Below are 24,394 nucleotides of genomic sequence, written 5' to 3' on the forward strand. Positions count from 1 at the left end.
AAGTCTAAGTTAACACAAACACCTTTGCATCGAATCCAATTGAGAACTTGAGTTAATTCATGTACTAGCAATTTAATTAACCCATTGAATTTATAATAAATTTAAATAGATTGGACCAAGATCAAATTCTTATTGTATGTGACCTATTGGGTTCTAAATCTAGCCAGCAGTAGATCTAGACTCTCGACGTAATCCTAATCCGATTGAATTAGGTCAGCTCAAGAGTCTCAATCAACTAGGACTCTTCCTAATTGATTCATGAATTCTAAATTTTGATGAGTTCATAAGTCAAGATTGATATCTAGCAACATGACATGACTACCTCAAAAATTTAAAATTTAATAAATATATCAAAATTATCCTTCCATGATGAGTTACCATGTAATTCAATCCTTTGATCACACAACATCTCGGAAAGATCATGGGTATGAAAATATGTCAAACCTAAATACCTATCCATATATTTCTCGATCTGATGATGATGACTCAATTGATGAACCAGTAGAAATCATTTCTATTGTTCATCCTTGCTCTGGCCAGAGACTTTAAAAGTCATCATCCTATGAGATCACATAGGATGTTCTCTCCTCCTACAAAGAGTGATCGATTCTTTGTTAACCACTCACAACCTCCATGCATACTTCACCATACCTAGAATATCTTACACACATCTTAAAGTGATGTGCTAAGGAATAAATCAAAGTAAGGATCCATGTACATAAGGTACCATGGTGATCTCAGGTCAATGGATCAGACGTACCACTCCCACTAAAGAACCATCTGTTGACATGCTGTAAGGCTCCATCAGATATTCTTTCGATGGGTCAGTTTAGCGAACTCATTCTCTAATGAGCACTTATATCCTTGTATTAGTGTCACCACACAAGTGATTATGAGATCAACCACCCTTTCCATCGAGTATACATAGGATGTATCAATCTTATCAGAATCATCGATTTCTGACTCGATGATCCAACGATTGAGAATATTTTAGATTAGGGCTATCAAGATTTTGGATCTCACTAGTGTGATCTCATCATGCCCTAAAATTATTATCCTAATCTGTAGGATTTATCATAATCATAAAATATATGATGCAGCAAATGATAAAATATAAAGCCTCATAAATAAAAATAACTAATGTCATACTAATGAGTAGAAAGATAATAAAGCAAAGTCCCATCGCATCACCATGCTAATAGCTTGTAGGATACTATTCTTTCACAAAGTTTAGAAACTAATAGACTATTATTATATGTTTAAATTTATCAGAAACATTATTTCAATTCCTTTGCTATTGTAGCATGGTTTTGAAATTAATATAAAGAGTAAAAGTTACTCTCCTTCTGGTAAATTTTATGGCTATGGATTTTATGATAATGATCTCATATTTCTATCACTCAATAATGTTGTTTTTCATATTAATGAGAATAAAAATAGAATATGTGATGGTCACATATCTCTGGCATTGCCAACTTGGCCATTTTGTGAGTTAAAGATAAAAAAGTAATACAAAGAAGAGTTTTTTGTTTTGTATGATTCTGAATTATATAGAAATTATAAATCTTATCTCATGGATAAAATGATCAAGATCCCATTTATTGGATATGGGAAAAGATGAGAGCAAGGTATTAGGTTTTGAACATATAGGTGTTTGAAGACTAATAATATCTCGACCTAGAGATGGACACTCCATATGTGATATGGTATGTTCCTTTATATGCTTCATAAATCTTATTATCTTATTCTAGCGATATGTTCTAGAAATTGCTGTATGTGTTTTGAATTAGATATCATCAAAATCTATTACTAGCACTTCATATGAGATATGGAAAGGAAAAAAGGTAGGTTGTCCAACTTATGTGAAAAGAATTGATATACATAAGTTTTGTGCTAGATCAGATTTATATAAGTTTATAGGTTATCCTAATAGAAGTATGTGATACTACTTCTACCATCCTACTAGATAAAATATGTTTTGTCAGTAGGTATGCTACCTTTTGAGAAAAAAAATTTTCTAAGAAGGAGACAGTGGGAGAATATTTGAACTTAAGAAGTTTAAGATCTATGAACTATACCATCATAACCTGTGGAGTGTCCACAAATTAATCCTCGATCAGATGTGCCCATTGATAAGGCATAATCATGAAATACACCTCCTCATCGAAGGTCAATCGGAGTATGTAATGTACCACTCAAAATATGAGTTTGTCATTATAAATGACTGTACACCATACATCATTAAGAATGATATTTTTTTGACCTATTCGGAGATAGTCATGAGTAGAGACTCTGACAGATGGCTTGAAACTATGGAATTCAAAATAAACTCTCTATACATCAATCAAGTATGGACCATGGTTGAAGCATCTATGGGTATAACCCAACAGGCTACTAACAGGAATGTCAATCCAGATTTTTTTTTGCTATTGCCACACACCATCTAGAAAGTTTGTCTCTAGTCGGAGGACAAATCTATTTATGGATTATAGCAGGTATTGAAGAGTTGGTACTTCTATTTTTGATGAGATGTCAAAATGTTTGACTTTATCAAAATATGGATGAACCGTATGTATGCAAGAAGACAAGTGGGAGACCTACTAACTTCTTTTGTATGTGAATGACATACAGCATATTGAGAAGGTAGTCTCGATATTGCGCTCGGTCAATAATATGCTTATCACAAAAGCTTTTATGAAAAAGATTTGGATGTAGCATCCAATATATTTGGCATCTATAGTGATAGATGTAAGTGGATGTTAGGCTTATCCTAGTCTACATACATGGTTTTTTTGTTGAAGGGGTTCAACATGAATGGGTGTAAAAGAGTTTACTTATCTATATATTCAATGTACCAAGCCTGATGTGATTTATGTCTTGTGCATAATCGTTGATTTTAGGCAGATCCATGGAAGGATCTTTTGAAAACTATGAAAAGCATTCTTAAAGTACTTGAGAAGTACTAGAGGATCAGTGACTTGGAAGAGTTTCAAACAGCAAACTGGGTTTGACTTTATTAATTACTGTGAGTAAAGATTGCTAAGAAAAGTCACCTGATGAAGGGTTCATCACTGAATTGGGTGTGGTCTCACTAGAAACCCATGCACATCCTATGGCACTTTCACCTCATTCATGATTAGATCATAAAATAAGTTCATATAAAGAATAGTATAATGGATCGGGTCACTAAGCCTTAACACAGCAATAGTGTGTTCACCACCTTGATTGCATGGACATCATGTACAGGGGTAATTGGCTTTAGTGCAAGTGAGAGATTGAAAGAATAGTGTCCTACAAGCCAATCACATGGGTGATACGAAGGAACTTTTCTATATTATCTTTTTACTCATTTGTATTACATTAGTTATTTTATTTATGAGATATTGTGTTTTATTTTTTGCTGCATCATATTTTTATGATTATGATAAACTCCATAGATTAGGGCAATGATTTTAGAACTATGATGAGATCATGCCAGTGAGATCTAAAATTTTGATAGCCCCAATCTAAAATATTTTCAATCGTTGGATCATCGAGTCAGAGATTGATGATACTGGTAAGATTGGTACATCCTATGTATGCTTGATGGAGAGGGTGATTGATCTCACAATCACTTATATGGTGACACTAATACAAAAATATAGATACTCATTAGAGAATGAGTTCACTGAACTGACCCATCGAAAGAATATCTGATGGAGCCTTATAGCATGTCGACAGATGGTTCTCTAATGAGAGTGGTGCATGTGATCCTTTGACCTGAGATCATCATGGTACATTATATATATTGATTCTTACTTTGGTTTATTCTCTAGCATGCCACTTTGAGATATGTGTGGGATATTTTGAGTATGGTGAAGTATGTATGAAGATTGTGAGTGGTCAATAAGAAATCGATCACTCCTTGTAGAAGGAGAAACATCCTATATGATCTCATAGGATGACGACTATAAAAGTCTCTGGCCAGAGCAGGGATGAACAGTAGAAATGATTTCTACTGGTTCATCAACCAAGTCATCATTATCAAATCGAGATACATATGGATAGGTATTTAAGCTTGACATGATTTCATACCCATGATCTGTCTGGGATGTTGTGTGATCAAAGGATTGAATTACATGGTAACTCACCATTGAAGGATAATTTTGATATTTCTATCAAGTTTGAAATCTTTTGGGTAGTCATGACACATTGCTAGACATCAATCTTGACTTGTGGATTTGCCAAAATTAAAAAAATTTAATTTAAGAATTAATTAAGAAGAATCCTAATTGATTGGGCTCTTGAGCTGACCTAATCTAATCGGATTAGGGTTATGTCGAGAGTCTGGGTCTACTGCTGGCTAGATTTGATTTCTAATGGGTCACACATAATAGAAATTTGATTTTGATTCAATCTATTTAGATTTATTATAAATTTAATGGGTTAATTAAATTACTAGCACATGAATTAATCCAACTTTCCAATTGGGTTCAGTGCAAAGGTATTTGTGCTAACCCTTGACTTGTTGTCCTGACCTAATGTGATTAGGTTTGAACCATCAAATAAATAGATGGCTTATCTAATTTTTATGGAAGAGTTCCATAAGAAATCACCTTCCTCCATGCCAAAACCCATGCACAGAATATTTGTCATGCCCCATTTATTTTAGGCATTAAGAGGAGTCCTTCTCTTCCACTCCTCTTAAATTCCTTCCTTTATTTCATGCGTTCCTTTATTTCCATGTATCATATGATGACTCTTGGGATATATGGGTGTAGAAGAGAAGGAAGAGTCCTTCTCTGAAAAGGAACTCACATGCCACAAAAATAAATGGATGCCCCTTCTTATGTGCATTGAATATGGAAGAGTCCTTAATGTTTTCAACTCTTGAATTCAAGCCTATTCCCTTATCCCACGGGCCATAAGATGGCATCTTGATTTTTGTACACAGAGGAAGAGTCCTTTTGCTTGTAAAACACCTCTTATTCCATACCTTACACCTTTGGATTCCATGCTAAATATTTATTTTGTGACTATAAGAATTAAGGCACGCCAAGAGTTGGCACCCCTTAGAAAATTTTGTGACGCCCCTTCATACCTTATATAAGGGGTGCCCCATATGGGATATGGAGCTTATCCAGAGAGCTTTAGGTGTGGGATAATGTGAGAAAAGATAGAAAAAAATCTGGAGAGAAAAAGATAGGAAAAGGGAGAGAAAAATGGAAAGGAAGGGAAGAGAAAATGGAAAGCATGTGATGCTTGTCCTAAAATCAAATTGTTCAAGTGTTGAACATCTAATCTAATTTTTATATGGTGAGATCATTTGAGAAATAGTTTCTAGAGTGGTCCTAGTGGAGGTCTTAAAGATATATAAGTAATAATGCAACCTATTCTTATGAAGGACGATCGATAGCGAACTTACGAAGAAGGCTGCAGCACTATGTCAAATTGGGAAGGGCCCTGATCAATCCCGTATGGATTACCGTTGGAGGGCTTCTACTTTAAAGTCTTATGAAGATCTCATGATTATCAGATCATCTTCTTTATATTGGTATATGGCTTCTGTGTCAGATGTATGTCCTAGAAGCCAATATGGCTGACACATTGTAATGTATTTAGGGCATAATTTTATACTTAATATATTGATATGATTAATAAAAGGGATAAGTTCTTATTCATTCAAGTGTAATGTATCCTTGAATCATCTGTGAAATTAGTTTCGATACATTTTCTCAAAGTGTTGAGAATTAGAGATATATATTTAATTCCTCAAGGCTCTCGATCATAGGATCATCATGAGGACGATGATAGATCTGGATAGACTGACGCATAAATTGCTTCTTTCGGGATAGATGGGTCTCTAATCTACTATGTAAAGATGTAAGATGATAAGTACGGATGGTTGTTAGAGAATAACTGACACTGAGCATGACCATACGAGAGATCACTTGGATTTTTATTCAATCATCAGTGATTGTCTCAATGCTGTAGTTGTGTGACTGATCCTTTGATTTGAGATGGTACTGCTATAAGACTGCTGGAGTTTGATTGACATATAAACATGGGTCTCAATGAGCCCTTGTAGTGGATGTTGGCGATAGTTAGTTCACTATAGAAGTGGGGTGCGCATCAAGATAAGTCTATCGACCTTAATAGAGAGGAGTAGTCCAATGAGATTCGAGAGGCTAAGTCCAGAAGTCTGTAGCCATAATAGTATGATTGATAGAAAAGAATTTTCATAGAAGTCACAACTGGACTTGAGCTAATCAATTTATCATATGATGATGTTGAGGTTTGACGATTTATCCATGACCTGCCATCTAGTCGGGACTCATGATAGAGGGACTAAATCATACATTAACTATACCTAGAGGTTCATTTTAGTTCTACTGGGTTGCCCTACATACTGTTAGGTATCATTGGTGGATTGTGAGAGCTCACTAGGGTTGTTCCGGATCGACAATCCTAGTTAAGTTAAAGTGAAATTGTTCCGATCCATAGAAAAGAGTTTCAATGATACGATGACAGAGATCATTGTATATCTCACTACCAGATAGAATTGAATCTATGAGATCACACAATAAAGGAAGTAGGTCTGACATAAGTAATTGAGCTTATGAAATATCAATTGAGTTTAGAGAAACCCATTGGGTTCATGGTAACCTTACTAGCACATGGTTAGACCCAATTCCTCTTTCTATTGAGATTACTTATTCGATAAGTTAATTCTAACTTAATTATCTGCTAATAACCTACATGAATAAGATTCATGAAACTCCAATTGTTGGGTGTCTAAGGTTATGGATCATATAAATTAAGGGTGCAAGTCCCTTATGAATCTCCTTGATAGTTATTATGGGGTGCCACTTTGATTTGATCAATTTGGGCATGTCCATTAATTAGAGGGTCTTTGATTTTCATATGAGGTGTCTCTTGGGTGCAAAAGAGGGTGTCTAATTATGGGTGCAAGGGCTCCAATTGTTGACGCCTAATGGGCTTCCTAATGTAAGTTGGATAACTTAAGTTAATAAGAATCCTAATGCAAATAGGACTTGTATTATATGATTGAATAGGATTCAATCTTTGTGCCTATTTAAAGGGACCTCTCTTAAGATCCCTAGAGCATCAAAACTAGCAGCCCCTTACACCCAAAAGCTCTCTCCATACCCTCTCTTCCTCTCCCTTTCTCTTCTCTTGGGTGTTCTATACACCGAAACTCCTTGGGATGCACGTCCCAAGGAGTTTCATGCCCAAAAGAGTTTGGATGCCTCTTCCTTACTGGTTTCTAGTCTTTGGTAGTAGCATATAGCAAGAAAAAACTCTAGAAAAGAGGAGAAGAAGAAGATCAAGAAGAAAGATCAAGTGTTGATCGCGATCCAAGCTTCGTTCAGATTCAACAGGTTGAATTTTAAAAAATTAAAATTCAAATTATAGAAGACTATTTCAGGTTGATCCCAAGTGGATACTCGTAGAGACTAGATACTTATGTGGCTAACAGAGAGCTTCTTCTCTTCCAGATCCAGTTTTGAAGAAAGAGATTGCGAAACAGGTATGTGATTTGATCACAATCTGAATTTCAGCATATATCAATTTTAGCATATGTAATAGATCCATGTGATTTTATATTTTTATGCAAGCATAAATCAGATTAAAATTATTTTAATCTTATTCTCTACTATGGTATTTAAAAAAAAAGTTTTAAAATATACATGCATGCACCAAACCTCGAATTCCAACAGCGGTATTAGAGCCATAGATTTTCATATGCTGAATTTTGACATACATGTTTTTGAAAAAGTTTCAAAATCAATTTTTTCTTTAATGCATGAGATGTATAGATGGATCAACTAATCTAAAATTTGATTTTGAGTTTAATATTATAACATATAGATGATATGTAATTGCATGCATAGATCTGAATTTTAATTTAGAAAGAGTTCTAGTTCATGTTCATGTGATACATAGATGCATACATAAAACTTAAAATTTTTTTATGATCTGAATTTTGATACATATATATGATATATAATTTTATTTTTAGATCATAAATTTATCTTTAATCTGATCTATGATTAGTATATGAGATATATGACATCATGCTAAGATCTAAAATTTTGTTTAGATCTGATATATGTTTGTATGCTAAAACTTGAAAATTATTTTCATATTCTAAAACTTACTTTCATGCAATGAATTTAGATCTGAAATATAATTTTAGAATCAAAAATTTGTGTTTATGCATGAAGATTTTTGTCACGAAAAAATCATAAATTAAGTCATGTAATAGGATTGCATTTAAGATTTTTGATTTGAGCCATATGGGTTTAATTTGATTAAGTAATTGATCAAATCAAGTCAAGTATTGATAAGAGTTAGATCAATTAAGTTAATGATCATACAATTATTATTGATCAAATCGATTGAATCCTACATGTAGAATCGATCAACCTAAGGACCTAATTTGGCTCGTTGGTTTGAGCCTGATTTGCTTGAGCTAACCAATTCTGTTCAATCGACCTATTGATGTCTAAAGTAAGTTAATGAGATATGATTATTTAATTGGTTCCATTTGCCAACCTCGTCAATCTATTAGTGTCTTAGGAAGGCAATGGGGGGACCCCCATCGATCTCCACTTACCTGGCCAATTTGGAAGATTTAGACTTGAATTAGGTTGCTTAGCAATCTGGTTTAGTCCATGCCACTTAGATCGATCGTACGATGACTGATTAGATGAGACCTAAACCTAAAACTCTCCACAAATATTAAGTCCATAGGTCTTCCACCGTTGTAGGTGTGCGGACGTGCTACCGGTGTTGACTATTCTCGATTGGTCACAATGGTTCAATTGCATCGAGAACACGCAACCACTCTATTAGCAAAGAGTTGCTCCAAGGTAAGGATGGGGTTGAAAGGAATATGCCCTACAAGTCAATCGAAATTTGTATTTTGATGGGTTTTTCTTGTAATCTTTCAGGCTCATGTATTGACTCTTTAAATAATAAAAGATATTTTTTATCATATGCTGCATCTTACTTTTGTAATGATTATGATGAACTCTAAAAATCAAAGTAATGGGTTTAAGGTTATGATGAGATCATACCTATGAGACCTAAAATTCTAAAAATCTTAATTTAGAATATTCCTAGTCATAGGAGCATTGAGAAAGGGATCAATGTTCCGGATAGACTAGCACTTCCTATGTATGCTCGATGGAGAGGGTGGCTGATCTCATATGCCACTTGTGTGAGATACTAATACAAGAAAGTCGGTGCTCATTAGAGAATAAGTTCACTGAATTGGTCCGACTTAAGAAACATCTTATGGAACTTACTTACCCATCAAAAGATATTTTCTTATAGTGGGAGTTGTGCATATAATCTTTTGACCTGAGACTACAATAGAACCTTGTATACATGAATCCATATTTTTTGGTTCATACTCATTCATGACTTAGTCATGTATTGGGTGTTCTGGATATGATAGAATGTGTATGGAGGTTATGACTAGGTCAACATGGAATCGATCACTCCTAATAAGAGGAGATCGCATCCTACTTGCTCTGATCGATTGATGATTCAAGAAGCCTTTGATCCAAACAGAATAAAAATTAAAAAAAAATTTTAATATTTTATTAATTGAATCATCATATAATATTGAGAGAAATATAAGTATGATATTGGATTTGACATCATTCTATATCCGGAGTCATATTCGGGGTGTAGGAAGATCGCAGGATCAAATTGCACGGTAACTTTTTACTGACTGATATTTTTGATATTTTTACTAAAATTTTATATCTTCTAGGTAGACATGATACATTTCTATATGTCAATCTTGTCTTGTGGGTTTGATCGAATTAAAGAGTTTAATTCAATCACTAATTAGAAAGAGTTCTAATTGTTGAAATCGGGTTAGTTCGATTGGATCTAGATTGGTTAGATTAAATTCTAATCAAATCAAATTGACTTATACTCAGACCCATTTCTAACTAGATATGGAACCCAATGGGTCATACACAAACAAAATTGATCAGGGGTCTAATTGGATTAGATCATATTTGCAAAATTGACATGCTAGCATATATTGCAAAAAACTAGCTCCCTGTTTTGAATCAGATTCAAAGCTAATTTTAGATTGGGCTAATTAAGGCTAAATTAATTCAAACAAATTTTAGGTTTGAGTTGGGTCGGCCCTTAGCTATATGTACCAAAAATTTGGAGCTAGAAAACCAAGTCTCCATGAGTCAACAATTTTTCTTGTGCGTGGGTGCAGTTTTTGTGCGCAGAAATAACTTTCACGTCCCATGAGATGGGATGCCTTATTCTCAAGCTTATCCAATGTTCCATGATGAAATAAATTTTTGAATGATTTGTAGCTAAAGTCTATGCATAAATAATTTTTTTGAAGTTAAAATTCCTTTTGGTTTAAATATGAAAATTCATCAAAGTTGGAAATCCTATCAGTCTGATCCATGCGCCTGACCAAGAGTCCAACTTGCGAAGGACTCTAATCTATTTGTCTCGCCACTTCTTAGTCTGAGATTTTTTCCACACCATTCTAATGTTAGTGCCTTCATTTTTGGCCATTGGATGGATAAAATTGCACTAATGGGTGGTGGAGAAAAATTATGCCATAGGAAGGTGCATGACGCATCAGAGAATCATCGAGAAAAATATTCTGAAGAGTCCTTCTGCGCGAAGCATCTCTTGGATTTTTTTTAGATGATTTCCATGTGTCAAAATCTTTTAGATGGACATGAGAATTTATCAAGAGATATGATATTTTTTGATGGATGCGAGATGGTGCATGGAAGGGGCACGAATAATTTTCGAAGGCAACCCATCACTAAGTATTTAAAGGGGGGTGCACCGGGGGACTGGATTCATTCAGATTTCCAATTCCTCCTTTCTTTCTAACATCCTCTCCCTATTGTCCAATTAGTCCCTTCCTTCTCTTGTTAGGATAAGTCCAAAATAGTAAGGACAAGTTTGATTTTAGGACAAGAGTCTAAGAAGAGAATTAAGGAAGACAAGGAGAGAAGAAAGGTAGGGATAGGAAGGCTAGGAGAAGAGGAAGAGGGTCTTGAGGTCCTGGTGTCCAAAAAAATTCTTAGAGTGAGAATTTTGGAGGAGAAATCATCTCAAAGAGTTGGTGTCTTGATCATAGACCTGTGTGGATCACCATTGGAGGACAAACATTTGGGCGTCTGATGGAGGTTCTGTTAAAATTTGGATTAAGCGTTGTAGGTATTCTTCTATAGCTTGAATTTAATTTTAAATTTATGTTATATATGATTGTTAATCATCAAGGAGATACTGGTTTAGGAATTTTATATTTAAGATTTTTTAATTTAAATTTTAAAATTTATTATGCTGTCGCTGTGCATGCCCACCCTAAAACTCTATAGGGATTGGGCCCAATAACTATTAGGTGAGGGATCCAATGATGGCCTTGCACCTGCTTGTGAATGATGGGTCGAGCTTAACTAAAAAGTATGGGCAATAACTATTAGGTGAACCCACAATGACTTAGAGATCAAGTTGCTGCAACATACTTAGTGAAGCATCTAAGCAAGGAGTTGCCTATACATCGGTGTGTATGTTACCAATAACTGTTAGGTGAGGTGCATGTCATCGGTGGGACTGCAGCACCCACTAGGAATCCTTCATCACGTTAGAATTTTTGTTTCCTTCTCAAAGAGTGAAGGGATCTGAAAAATTAGTGGGAGTCATTATTTGCATCTTAAAGTCTCCAAAAGCAAATTAAAATATTAAGTACAAAAGTCTAACTTGAATCTCTACTCTTTCAGTTAAACCATCATGTTAGCCTCAAACCCTCTAGCTCGCATCCTTGAAACCAATCGTTTGACCGATAATAATTACAAAGACTAGCTCAAAAATCTCAAGATTGTCCTGACCTCAGAAAAGTTAAGCCATGTTCTCGATCAGAATCCTATTGTGTTACCAAACCATCCTACTGCTGAGCAGAGAGCTGCCTTTGAGAAGTGGACGGATGAAGACAGTCGGATCAAGTGTTATATGCTGACGTCCATGTCAAACGAGTTGTAAAGCCAGCACAAAAATATACCCACTGCTTGGGCTATGATCACTCACCTGTCAAAGTTGTATGGTGAGCAAAGCCATACTGCGCGCTTTGAAGTGTCTAAGAGGCTCTTCAACCTCAAGATGCGTGAGGGGCAGTCTATCCATGAGTATTATATGATAGTGATCAAAGATATTGAGGAGCTTGAAAAGCTCGGGCTTGATATGCAAAAAGAATTACAGATGAATCTAATCTTTCAATCCCTTACTAGTTCATATAATCAATTCAACGTGAATTTTCATATGAACAAACTTGACTGCACTATTCTCGAACTTGTCAACATATTGGTCACAACAGAGGATACCTTGAAGAGTTCAAGGGGCACTGTTCTTACTGTGGAGCGGATTTCTTCTTACAAAAGAAAGTCTATTGGAAGGAAGAAGGCTAAATCCATAAAGAAGCAGAAGAGAGAGAGCAAGCCAAAGAAGGATGGTCCAAAGGTGGCTGAGGTAAAGAGAAAATATTTCCACTATCATGTTGAAGACCACTGGAGGAAGAACTATCCGAAATACCTGGAGAGTCTGAAGACCAAAAAAGGTGATAAACCTTCCAAAGATATGCTCATAATTGAATCTAACCTTACGATTTCCTCTACTTCTAGTTGGGTATTGGACTCTAGTTTGAGTGCCCATATATATACCTCAGTGTAAGGTTTAATAGAAAGTAGGAGGTTGAGGGAAGGTGGCATGATCCTTCGGATTGGCAATGGAGCAAAGGTTGCTGCAGAGGCCGTTGGCACTTACCCTCTTCGATTACTGTCTGGCATTAGATTAGATTTAAAAGACTGTTATTATGTTCCTATAGCTAGTCAGAATTTGATTTTCGTGTCTGTGCTAACACAGGAAGGTTTTGAAATTAGTTTTAATAAAAACTTTTGTTCCATTTATTTACGAAATAAATTAATTGCATAAGGTCTTTTAATTGACAGTCTTTAGCACTTGCATGTTGATGTGAATGTGAACATAAATGAGTAAATAGTGAGTGTCGTAGGTCAAAAGAGATCCAAGGATGTGATTAACTAGAAGTACTTGTGGCACCATAGACTAGGCCATATTGGAGAGGACAGGATAAACAGACTGAAAAAAGATAGAATTCTTGGCTCTCTTAACCCAGAGTCGTATCCAGCTTGTGAATCCTGTCATCGAGGAAAGATGGCCAAGTTACCCTTTGTAGGACATGGTGAAAGGGCCACAGAGTTACTTGCCCTGATACACACCGACGTGTGTGGGTCATTTGATGTGCAAGCCAGGGGTGGTTACACCTACTTCATTATCTTTATCGATGATTTATCTAGGTACGAATATGTGTATCTAATGAAACACAAGTCTGAGGCCTTTGAAAAGTTTAAGAAATTCAGGCATGAAGTAGAGAAGTAGACGGATAAACCCGTTAAGATTCTTCAATCTGATCGAGGAGGTGAATACCTTAGTCAGAAATTTTTGAGATACCTTATGGACAACGGTATAGTCTCTCAGTGAATCCCTCCTGGAACACCTCAGCTCAACGGGGTATCTGAAAGGAGGAACAGGATCCTATTGGATATGGTCAGGTCCATGATGAGCTTCACTGATCTACCCTTATTTCTTTAGGGACATGCCTTGTTAACTATCATTCACTTGTTGAATAGGATTCCTTCAAAGTTTGTTCCTACCACACCGTATAAGATGTGGTTCGGTAAGAAGCTGAGTCTGGGTTATCTTAAGACTTGGAGATGTCTGGCCTATATCAAGAGACAGATGACGAAAAAGTTGGAGGATAGATCTATTATAGCTCACTTTATAGGATACCCAAAAGAATCTATAGGATACTACTTCTACTTTCCACAAAATCATAATATGATTGTGAGTCAAAATATCATGTTCCTAAAAAAATAGTTTATCTAGGATGGCAGTAGTGAGAGGTTAGTGGAACTTGAAGAGAAGATCTCTGAAGAGTCTAGAGCTATAGATCCTCAGGAATCCATAGTCCATAAGCCAGTAGTTGATATTCCTCTGCCACCTCGTAGATCTAGCAGGATCTCCCGACCTCCTAAAAGGTACATGGGTATGCTTACGAAGGAAGTAAAGGAAATGTTCCTTATAAGAGATAGGGGTCATGGTGATGATCCCAAATATCTTTGACGAGGTGATGTCTGACATCGATTCTGAGAAATGGTTAGATGCTATGAAGTCAAAAATTAACTCGATGCACTCGAACCAAGTCTGAACTTTAGTGGATCCACCTAAAGATATTTTACCGATTGGATGTAAATGGATCTACAAAAAGAAAATAGGTGCCGATGGTAAGGTAGTAACCTATAAAGCTAGGCTTGTGACTAGAGGTTATAGTCAACATGAGGGCATTGACTATCAAAAAACTTTCTCGTCCGTAGCTATGCTGAAATCCATCCGCACTTTGCTTGCTGTTGCAGCTTACTATGATTATGAAATCTGACAGATGGATATGAAAACCGCCTTCCTGAATGGATATCTTGAGGAAGATATCTATCTAGAGTAGCCTATGGGTTTCACATCTGGTGATGGTGATCACAGAGTCTACAAGTTGCAAAGGTCTATATACAGGTTAAAGTAGGCTTCTTGGAGTTGGAACCATCATTTTGATAAGGCAATCAAATCATTTGATTTCATCAAAAATGAAGAGGAACTTTATGTATACAAGAGAGTCAGTGGGAGTGCAATCACCTTCCTCGTACTATACGTGGATAATATTCTTCTCACTGAAAAAGATATTTCCATGCTGACCATGGTCAAAAGATGACTGTCCAAGGAATTCTCCATAAAAGATCTAGGAAAAATATCCTATATTCTCAGAATAAAGATCTATAGGGATAGATCTAAATGGATGCTTGGCCTGTCACAAAAGTTGTATATAGAGAAGGTGCTGAAGAAGTTCAGCAAGAAAAACTCCAAGAGAGATCTTTTACCTCTTAGACATGGTATTCATCTCTTTAAGATGATGTGTCCGACCACATCTGAGGAGATTCAGTGCATGAATAAGACTCATTATGCTTCGATAATAGGAAGCCTCATGTATGTCATGCTATATACTCAACCTAATATTATCCTTACTATGAGTATCACGAGTAGGTATCAATTGAATCTAGACGATGAGCACTGGATAGCTGTGAAGAATATCCTTAAGTACTTAAGAAAGACAAAGGATCTGTTCTTGATCTTTGGAGGTGATTCTGAGTTGCGATTCGAGGGTGTATTCTTGTTCGATTTACTAGAAGGGTTCTGAGTAATTGATCAATAGAGGTTGAGTGTTCTATAGATGTGTAGGATGAATTTTAATTTTAATGTTAGTTGTAGAACTAAATGTCATGCCATAACACAGTACTGTAAAGATAATAGCACCATAGCCCTCGCTAAGGAGCCAAGGTCTCACCAGAAGACCAAACACATAGAGCTTCGATATACACATCTACCTCATGTCGAGGTACAAAGAGTAGACTCTACAGATAATGTGGCAGACCCACTGACTAAGCAGTTGAGCCAACTGAATATGAAAGTCCACCTTGAAAAGATGGGACTTAGTTTTATGGCCAATTGGCTTTAGTCTAAGTGGAAGATTGTTAGATGTATGTCCTAGAAGCCAATATGGCCGACACATTGTAATATATCTAGAGCATAATTTTATACTTAATATATTGATATGATCAATAAAAGGGGTAAGTTCTTTTTCATTCAAGTGTAATGTGTCTTTGAATAATCTATGGAATTAGTTTTGATATATATTCTCAAAGTATTGAGAATTAGAGACATATATTTAATTCCTAAAGGCTCTCGATCGTAGGATCATCATGAGAAGATGATAGATCCGGATAGACTGATGCACAAATCACTTCTTTGGGGATAGATGGGTCTCTAATCTACTGTATAGAGATACAAGGTGACAAGTGCAGATGGTTATTAGAGAATAACTGGCACTGAGCGTGACCATGTCAGAGATCACTTGAATTTCTATTCAATCGTCAGTGATTGTTTCGATGCTGTAGTTATGTGACTGATCCTTTGACTTGAGATGGTACTGCTACTCACAATGAGGCTACTGGAGTTTGATTGATACATAAACATGAGTCTCAATGAGCCCTTGTAGTGGATGTTGGCGATAGTTGGTCCACTATAAGAGTGGGATGCGCATCAAGATATGATCTATCGACCTTGATAGAGAGGAGTAGTCCTATGAGATTCGGAAGGCTAAGTCCAAAAGTCTGTGGCCATAGCAGTGTGATTGATGAAAAAATTTTTTTATAGAAGTCACAATTGGACTTAAGCTAATCAATCTATCATATGACTGATGTTGAGGTTTGACGATTTATCCATGACTAGTAATCTAGTCGAGACTCACGATAGAGGGACTAAATCACACGTTAACTACACCTAGAGGTTCATTTTAGTTCTACTGGGTTGCAACTACATACTGCTAGGTGTCACTGATGGATTGTGAGAGCTCACTGAAGGGTTCCGGTGGCGCAGCGGAAGGATTAGGTATTTAACATTTTCATTAAAAATACCTGATGCACCAAAAATCCTAATGCCAAGAAACTCTTGACTATATTAATCAAAATATAATAAAATAAAGTTGTATCAGAAGAATACCTATAATGCTAATCCAATTTCCATGAGGCGTCCAAGTGTCCACCCTTCAATGGTGATCCACACAAAAATTGAACCAAGGACAGTGCTCCTTCTTCACCTTGCTTTAAGAGCTCTAGCCCCTAGAACTCAACCAGCCACCAATCGACCAAATTTTCCTCCAGACCTGAGTCTGAACCATTTTGAACCATCCACTAGACTTGATCACTTTTTTCTAGACCTCTTAAACCCTTAGAGCTATTAGGATTAGGCTTGTCTTAAAAGAACAAGCCTTGTCCTAAAACCTAGAGTTGTAAGAGAGGGAGAGAGGGAGTGGATAGGGGATGTAAGAATTAAATTCTCACCCCATCTGCCATCCCCTATTTATAGCACCAGATGGGGCACTAACAAAGAAGGCACACCTCATCTGAAAAGGTATATCAAGTCCTCATATCCCTTATCTGAGAGTCCTTAAACAGAAGAACTCTTCAGTGATACGTCGATTCCTGCCTTCTCACATGCACACACCCAGAATGAGATACCTTTTGCATTTCTTCACACATCAGATTAGTGTAAAATTTTGCCACATAAGCCATTATTCAAATAAAAAGGCTATCACTAAATGATGCCTTATTTGGATAAGAATTTATGTGTGAGAAGGACTCTACACTGAAGAGATGTGCGAGCACCTTCTCCCTATCGCGTGCATGCACACCCAAAAAAGGGTGTGAAAAGCTACCTTTCTTAATCTGATAATTCTTCAGATTTTTATCACATGATAAAAACTTAAAAGTGATCCTTATCATGAAAAAATATCAGATAAAAAGTCACTTAAGGCTCCCTAAACAGAATGAGTCTTCCCATCCCTTTCCGCGTCCAAAAAATCCTATCGCGCGCATAGCATTTTTCCAACAATTTTTTATGCAAAATCTGAAGGATTTTTCATTCTTTAAAAAGTGTGATACATGGCTCATCATCAGATCTATTTATCATAAAAATTGGAGGCCCAAAACAGAAGTGTTGGGTATAAAACATTCTCAGCCGAAGTTCCCAACGGGATTAACCCTCGCGAGTCTCCTCCAACTCTGACTGCAAGCGGACTCCGCCCGGACTACTACAGGAGCCGGGCTCCGTCCCCAACTTCAACCGCAGGGAAGACTCCACCCGGACTCCTACGGGAGCTGGGCTCCATCACCAACTTCAACTGCTAGTAAGCTCCGCCCGGACTCCTACGGGAGCCGGACTTCGCCTCTGACTTTAATTGCAGGTAGACTCTGACCGGACTCCTACGGGAGAATGATCTCGCCAGCTGCAAGGAAGACTCCGCCCGGACTCCTACGGGAGCCGGGCTCCGTCCATAACTCCGACCACAAGAAAGACTCCACATGGACTCCTACAAGAGCCGGGCTCCGTCACCAACTTCAACCGCTAGTTGACTCCGCCCGAACCCCTACGAGAGTCGGGCTCTGTCCCCAACTTCAACCGTAGGGAAGACTCCACCCAGACTCCTACAGGAGCCGGGCTTCATCACCAACTTCAACTGCTGGTAAGCTCCGCCCGGACTCCTACGGGAGCCGGACTTCGCCTCTGACTTTAATTGCAGGTAGACTCTGACAAGACTCCTACGGGAGCCTGATCTCGCCAGCTGCAAGGAAGACTCCGCCCGGACTCCTACGAGAGCCGGGCTCCGTCCCCAACTTCCACCGCAAGGAAGACTCCACCCGGACTCCTACGGGAGCCGGGCTCCATCCCCAACTTCAACCGTAAGGAAGACTCCGCCCAGACTCCTACGGGAGCCGGGCTCCGTCCCCAACTTCAACCGCAAGGAAGACTCCGCCCGGACCCCTACGGGAGCCGGGCTCCGTCCCCAACTTCAACCGTAGGGAAGACTCCGCCCGGACTCCTACAGGAGCCGGGCTCCGTCACCAACTTCAACTGCTAGGAAGACTCCGCCCGAACTCCTACAGGAGCCGGGCTCCGTCCCCAACTTCAACTGCAGGGAAGACTCCGCCAGGACTCCTACGGGAGCCACGCTCCGTCACCAACTTCAACTGCTGGTAAGCTCCGCCCGGACTCCTGTGGGAGCTGGACTTCGCCTCTGACTTTAATTGCAGGTAGACTCTGACTGGACTCCTATGGGAGCCTAATCTTGCCAGCTGCAAGGAAGACTCCGCCCGGACTCTTACGGGAGCCTGGCTCCATCACCAACTTCAACCGCTGGTAGACTCCGCCCGGACTCCTACGGGAGCCGGGCTCCGTCCCCAACTTCAACCGCAAGGAACACTCCGCTCGGACTCCTACGGGAGCCGGGTTCCGTCCCCAACTTCAACCGCAAGGAAGACTCCGCCCGGACTCCTACGGGAGCCGGGCTCCGTCCCCAACTTCAACCGCAAGGGAGACTCCGCCCAGACTCCTATAGGAGCCGGGCTCCGTCCCCAACTTCAACCGCAAGGAAGACTCCGTCTGGACTCCTACGGGAGCCGGGCTCCATCCCCAACTTCAACCGCAAGGAAGACTCCGCCCGGTCTCCTACGGGAGTCGGGCTCCGTCCCCAACTTCAACCACAAGGAAGACTCCGCCCGGACCCCTACGGGAGCCAGGCCTCGTCCCCGACTCCGGCTGCAGACAGACCTCGTCTGGACTCCCACGAGAGCTGAACTCCGCCTTCTACCCCGACTGCGGGAAGGCCTCGTCCGAGCTCCTACAGGTGCCGGACCTCGCTTCCGATTCTGATCGAACTTCGACCGACAAGTCTGGACCCCCTGGCAGGCCACAGTAACAGACAACACTGCTCTACTCCCTGCGGTGGACCCTACGCAGCTCCATTACTTTCTGACAGGCTATACTAACGGCCACGATTCTGCTCCACCCCCCTGCGGCGGATCCGATGCGATTCCACCACTCCCTGACGAGTCACAACAACGGACGCCGCTCCACTCCCCACAACTGATTCCACGTGGCGAGCTACGGCGATAGCCACGATTCCGCTCCACTACCCCTCGCAATAAATTCTCTCTGACTATGGGCGGCCCACTACCAGATGGTTACGAATGTCGCTATCAGTCTGTTGCACCCTCTGCCTATAAAAAGGGAGACCCCAGATACGTTATGCTCTAAGCTCTCATTTTTTACCTAGAAACTCTGCTAAAATTACCGTTCAAGCACTCCATTCTTGTTGAGGCAGAGAACTGACTTGAGCGTCGGAGGATCTTGCCGGAGTAACCCCACCTCCAGTTTAGACTTCTTTTGCAGGTCCCGGTGGCGACCGCGACTCCCTCGACTCCAGTTTCTCCGGCGCAGATGGATTTTTGCACCAACAGGATTGGCACTAGAGGAAGGGCACTGTGTCTTCGCAGTATCCTTGTTCTTAAAGGAGCGCTCAATGGAACCGCCTCTGGCTATCTTCTCCGACATCCGCTCCTCCTACCTCCCACTGGATCCGCACCCAATGTCTTCTCGTGAAGCATCCACGCGGCGACCCACGGCCCCCGCCGCCATGTCTCGGGCCCCGATCTCACCTCTGGTTTTCGAGGCCCCACATCCTCTGACAATGGTCGCCGGCAGGGAGCGGTCGGACGATCAGCCTCCGATGGATTTCGCCAACACCATCTCAGGAGGATCCTAACAAGAAGCAACCGACGCACTGGCCGTACCCCCCAAGCGACAAAAGATCGAGGAGCCCATAACTTTTACTGAAGAAGACGCTCAGGGAGTTCAATTCTCTCACAACGATGCGGTTGTAGTTTCCTTGAATATAGCAAATTACGACGTCCGCCGCGTCCTTGTCGACAATGGAAGTTCGGCTGACATTTTGTTCTACGATATTTTTTCAAGAATATCCATTCTTGACGGCCATTTGAGGCTGATTAGCTCACCTCTGGTAGGGTTTACTGGTGACGCTGTTCCTACGGAAGGAATCATAGCTTTGGCTGTGGCCGTGGGTCGATATCCAAGGCAATCCAGGGCTCGGTGAATTTCCTGGTGGTGAAGGCACCGTCAGCCTACAACGCAATCCTCGACCGACTCAGCCTCAATGCTCTTCGAGCCATCGTATCGACCTACCATTTGAAGTTGAAATTTTCCACCAGCCAGGGGATCGGGGAGGTCCGAGGAGACCAAGCCTTGGCCAGACATTGCTACAACATAGCCTTGCAAGGAAGCGATCAGTCTGACCCCTATCCAGTTGACGGGTTGGATGTCTGTGATGACCTCACTGAAGAGAGGGGCAGCCCAATCGAAGATCTGGTGCCGGTCCCTCTGAATGACGGGAACGCGGAGCATGTGGTGATGATCGGCTCCAACCTGGGGGAGGAGGTGCAGACGCATCTCGTCGATTTTCTATGAAAGAATGTAGATGTTTTCACTTGGGTTCCAGCAGACATGCCGGGGATTAACGCGGAAGTCATGGAGCACCGTCTGGCCGTCGATCCAAAGCATCAATCGATGAAAGAGAAAATCCGAGGTCATGCACCAGAGAGGCAGAACGCGATAGCCGAAGAAGTAGACAAACTCCTCAAGGCCGGATTCATTAGGGAAGTCAATTATCCTGATTGGATTTCCAATATCGTCCTAGTTAAAAAGGCAAACGACAAGTGGAGGATGTGCATAGACTTCAAAAAGCTGAATAAGACCTGTCCGAAGGACAGCTATCCCCTTCCCAAAATCGATCAACTGGTGGACGCGACCTCTGGCCATGAGCTCCTTACCTTTATGAATGCATTCTCCGGTTATAATCAAATCAGGATGGCACCGGAAGATGAAGAAAAGACCGCTTTCATTACTAACCGTGGCCTTTACTGTTACAGGGTCATGCCTTTCGGCCTCAAAAATGCAGGCGCAACCTACCAACGGTTGGTGAACAAAATCTTCAAGGAGTAGATCGGCTGCAACATGGAGGTCTATGTAGACGATATGCTCGTAAAAAGCAAATCTTCCATGGATCACATCGCCGACCTCGAGGAGACCTTCGACGCTCTCCGAAAATATAGAATGAAGTTGAACCCGACCAAATGCGCTTTCGGAGTAGCCTCGGGAAAGTTTCTGGGCTTCATGGTGTCGGGGTGCGGGATTGAGGCCAATCCAGAAAAAATTCATGCCATCCAGGAGATGGCCGCTCCGAAGTCGATAAAGGAGGTTCAGCGCCTTACAGGGAGGGTAGCGGCCCTGGATCGCTTTGTCGCAAGGTCGACCGAACGATGCCTACCCTTCTTTCAAATCCTCAAGCAGCCGAAGAACTTCTGTTGGACCTCTGAGTGCCAATGGGCATTCGAAGAACTGAGGAGCTACCTCGGCTCACCCCCACTGCTGGCAAGGCCGGAGCCCAGGGAGGAACTATTTTTATACCTAGCGGTCTCTCCTATGGCTCTCGCGGCAGTCCTTGTCAAAGAAGAAGCAAAAGTCCAACGGCCAATCTACTACGTCAGTCACGTGCTAAGAGACGCCGAGACCAGGTATACCAAATTAGAAAAACTGACTTACGTCCTGTTGATTGCAGTCGGAAGCTCCGACCCTACTTTCAAGGGCACACCATAACACTGCTCACTGACCAACCGATCAAGGCGATTCTACATCGGGGGGATGCCTCCGGGAGAATGGCAAAATGGGCGATCGAGCTCACAGAATTTGACATCAACTATCGACCCAGGCTGGCAGTGAAGGCCCAAATATTGGTGGATTTCATAGTGGAGAGTACTATCCCAGAGGAGGCCGAACCTGAAAAAGGCGAAATTGACAACCTGAAATCCCGGCCGAACTCCCCCAAGGAAAAAGTAGATCCCTCTTATTGCTTTTGGGCCCTCTATGTGGACGGCTCCTCCAACATGTCAGGTGCAGGTGTGGGCCTGATCTTGATCAGTCCGGAGGGAATTATCACGGAGTACGCTCTGCACTTCGAGTTTCCCGCAACGAACAATGGAGCGGAATATGAAGCTCTAATCGCAGGACTGAGGATCGCCAAAGAGCTAGGAATAGACCGGCTCCGGGTCCACAGTGACTCTCAGCTAATAGTGGGACAAGTCAACGAAAACTACGAGGTGCGGGAGGACAGCATGGCTAAATATCTTGAAAAGGTAAAAGAGCTCGTCCCCGCCTTCGACAGCTTTGACATCAGGCAGATTCCGAGGTTGGAAAATATCAGGGCTGACCTTCTCTCCAAGCTGGCAACGCTGGCTCCAGCCGAATTACCCAAGAGTGTTCTCTTTGAGGTACTCAAGTGCCCGAGTACGGAAGAATCATGGCCCGTTATGGATATTGACCACGAATCCTGCTGGATCGACCCACTGATAACATTTCTCAGAGACGGGGTTCTCCTCCAGGAGGTGAAAGAAGCTCGAAAGCTCCAAAATCAAGCCTCCCGATACATCCTCTATGAGGGCAAATTGTACAAGAGATCATACTCTTTGCCCCTCTTAAAATATCTCCGGCCTTCGGAAGCCGACTACGCTTTGTGGGAAGTGCATGAAGGGATCTGCGGAAACCATCTGCGGGCTTGATCTTTATCCCATAAGTTGCTTCGCCAAGGATATTACTGGCCGACAATGCATCATTATTCGATTGAATATGTCAGAAAGTATGATCGATGCCAGAGATATGCCAACATCCAGAGACAGCCCGCCACTGAGCTCACACCCTTGAGTGCCCCATGGCCTTTTGCGCAGTGGGGGATGGACATCCTTGGCCCCTTTCCCATGGCGTCTGGGCAGAGGAAGTTCCTCCTTGTAGCGATCGACTACTTCACCAAATGGGTTGATGCCGAACCACTAGCAAAAATCACAGAAGCAAAAGTACAAGATTTCGTCTGGAAGTCAATCGTGTGCAGGTTCGATCTGCCTAGGGCCCTAATCACTGATAATGGACGGCAATTTGCGGGAGTAAAATTCGTCAGATTCTTCGAAGATCTGAACATCTCCCACAACTTCACATAAGTAGCCCATCCTCAGGCGAACGGCGAAGCTGAGGTAACAAACAGAACCCTTCTGCAGGGGATTAAGACAAGGCTCGAGAAAGCGAAGGGAACTTGGGCAGACGAACTTTATCATGTGTTGTGGGCGTATCGAACTACCCAGAGGCTGCCCACAGGGGAGACCCCCTTTGCTTTGGCCTTCGGTACGGAGGCCGTCATCCCAATCGAGCTTAAACTTCCGTCGGCACGAGTCATGGCATTCGACGAACATCAAAATTCGCAAGGTCTTAAAGCCAACCTCGACTTGCTGGAAGAAAGGTGGGAGATATCTCAGGTTCGAATGACAGCCTACAGGCAGAAAGTCACTCACTATTACAACTCTCAGGTCAGGAACAAAGTCTTTAGAGCAGGAGATCTAGTGCTTCGACGAGCCACTATCTCGCAACCTCAGGATCGAGGGAAGCTCGCCCCAAACTGGGAAGGCCCATATGAGGTCAAAGAAGTAGTTCGGCCCGGAACTTATTATCTTAAGGAGATCGGAGGAGCCGACCTCCCGCGACCATGGAGCTCGGAGAACTTACGAATGTACTACCAATAACTTCATTTTAACTAAAAGTTGTATATCTACATGTCTTTGGCACTATCCTACATTTACAGGACAATCCAAACAAATTATATCAGAAGCAAGAGAGGAACCTCGTCTCGGCAAAATTGAAGGCCCGATTTCCTTTAGACCGGATGGGGGGAGAGGTCCAGCAACGTCCATATGTGCCCCCACAGCCCTGTTAGGGACAGGAGGAGAACCTCGCCCTAACTTGAGCAAAGTCGAAG

The 24,394-nt window shown here is 41.0% G+C and overlaps 1 long non-coding RNA gene across 1 annotated transcript; it reads left to right on the forward strand.

Moving 5' to 3' along the window:
- Positions 1 to 7,119: 7,119 nt before the first annotated feature.
- On the forward strand, positions 7,120 to 9,192 carry LOC140854340 (uncharacterized). Its single transcript, XR_012137548.1, has 3 exons — positions 7,120 to 7,382; positions 7,500 to 7,531; positions 8,775 to 9,192. It is a non-coding gene; the product is annotated as an uncharacterized lncRNA (long non-coding RNA).
- The last annotated feature ends 15,202 nt before the right edge of the window (positions 9,193 to 24,394 follow it).

This window comes from Elaeis guineensis, chromosome 16 (genome assembly GCF_000442705.2).
Source record: "Elaeis guineensis isolate ETL-2024a chromosome 16, EG11, whole genome shotgun sequence".
NCBI classification, from domain to species: domain Eukaryota; kingdom Viridiplantae; phylum Streptophyta; class Magnoliopsida; order Arecales; family Arecaceae; genus Elaeis; species Elaeis guineensis.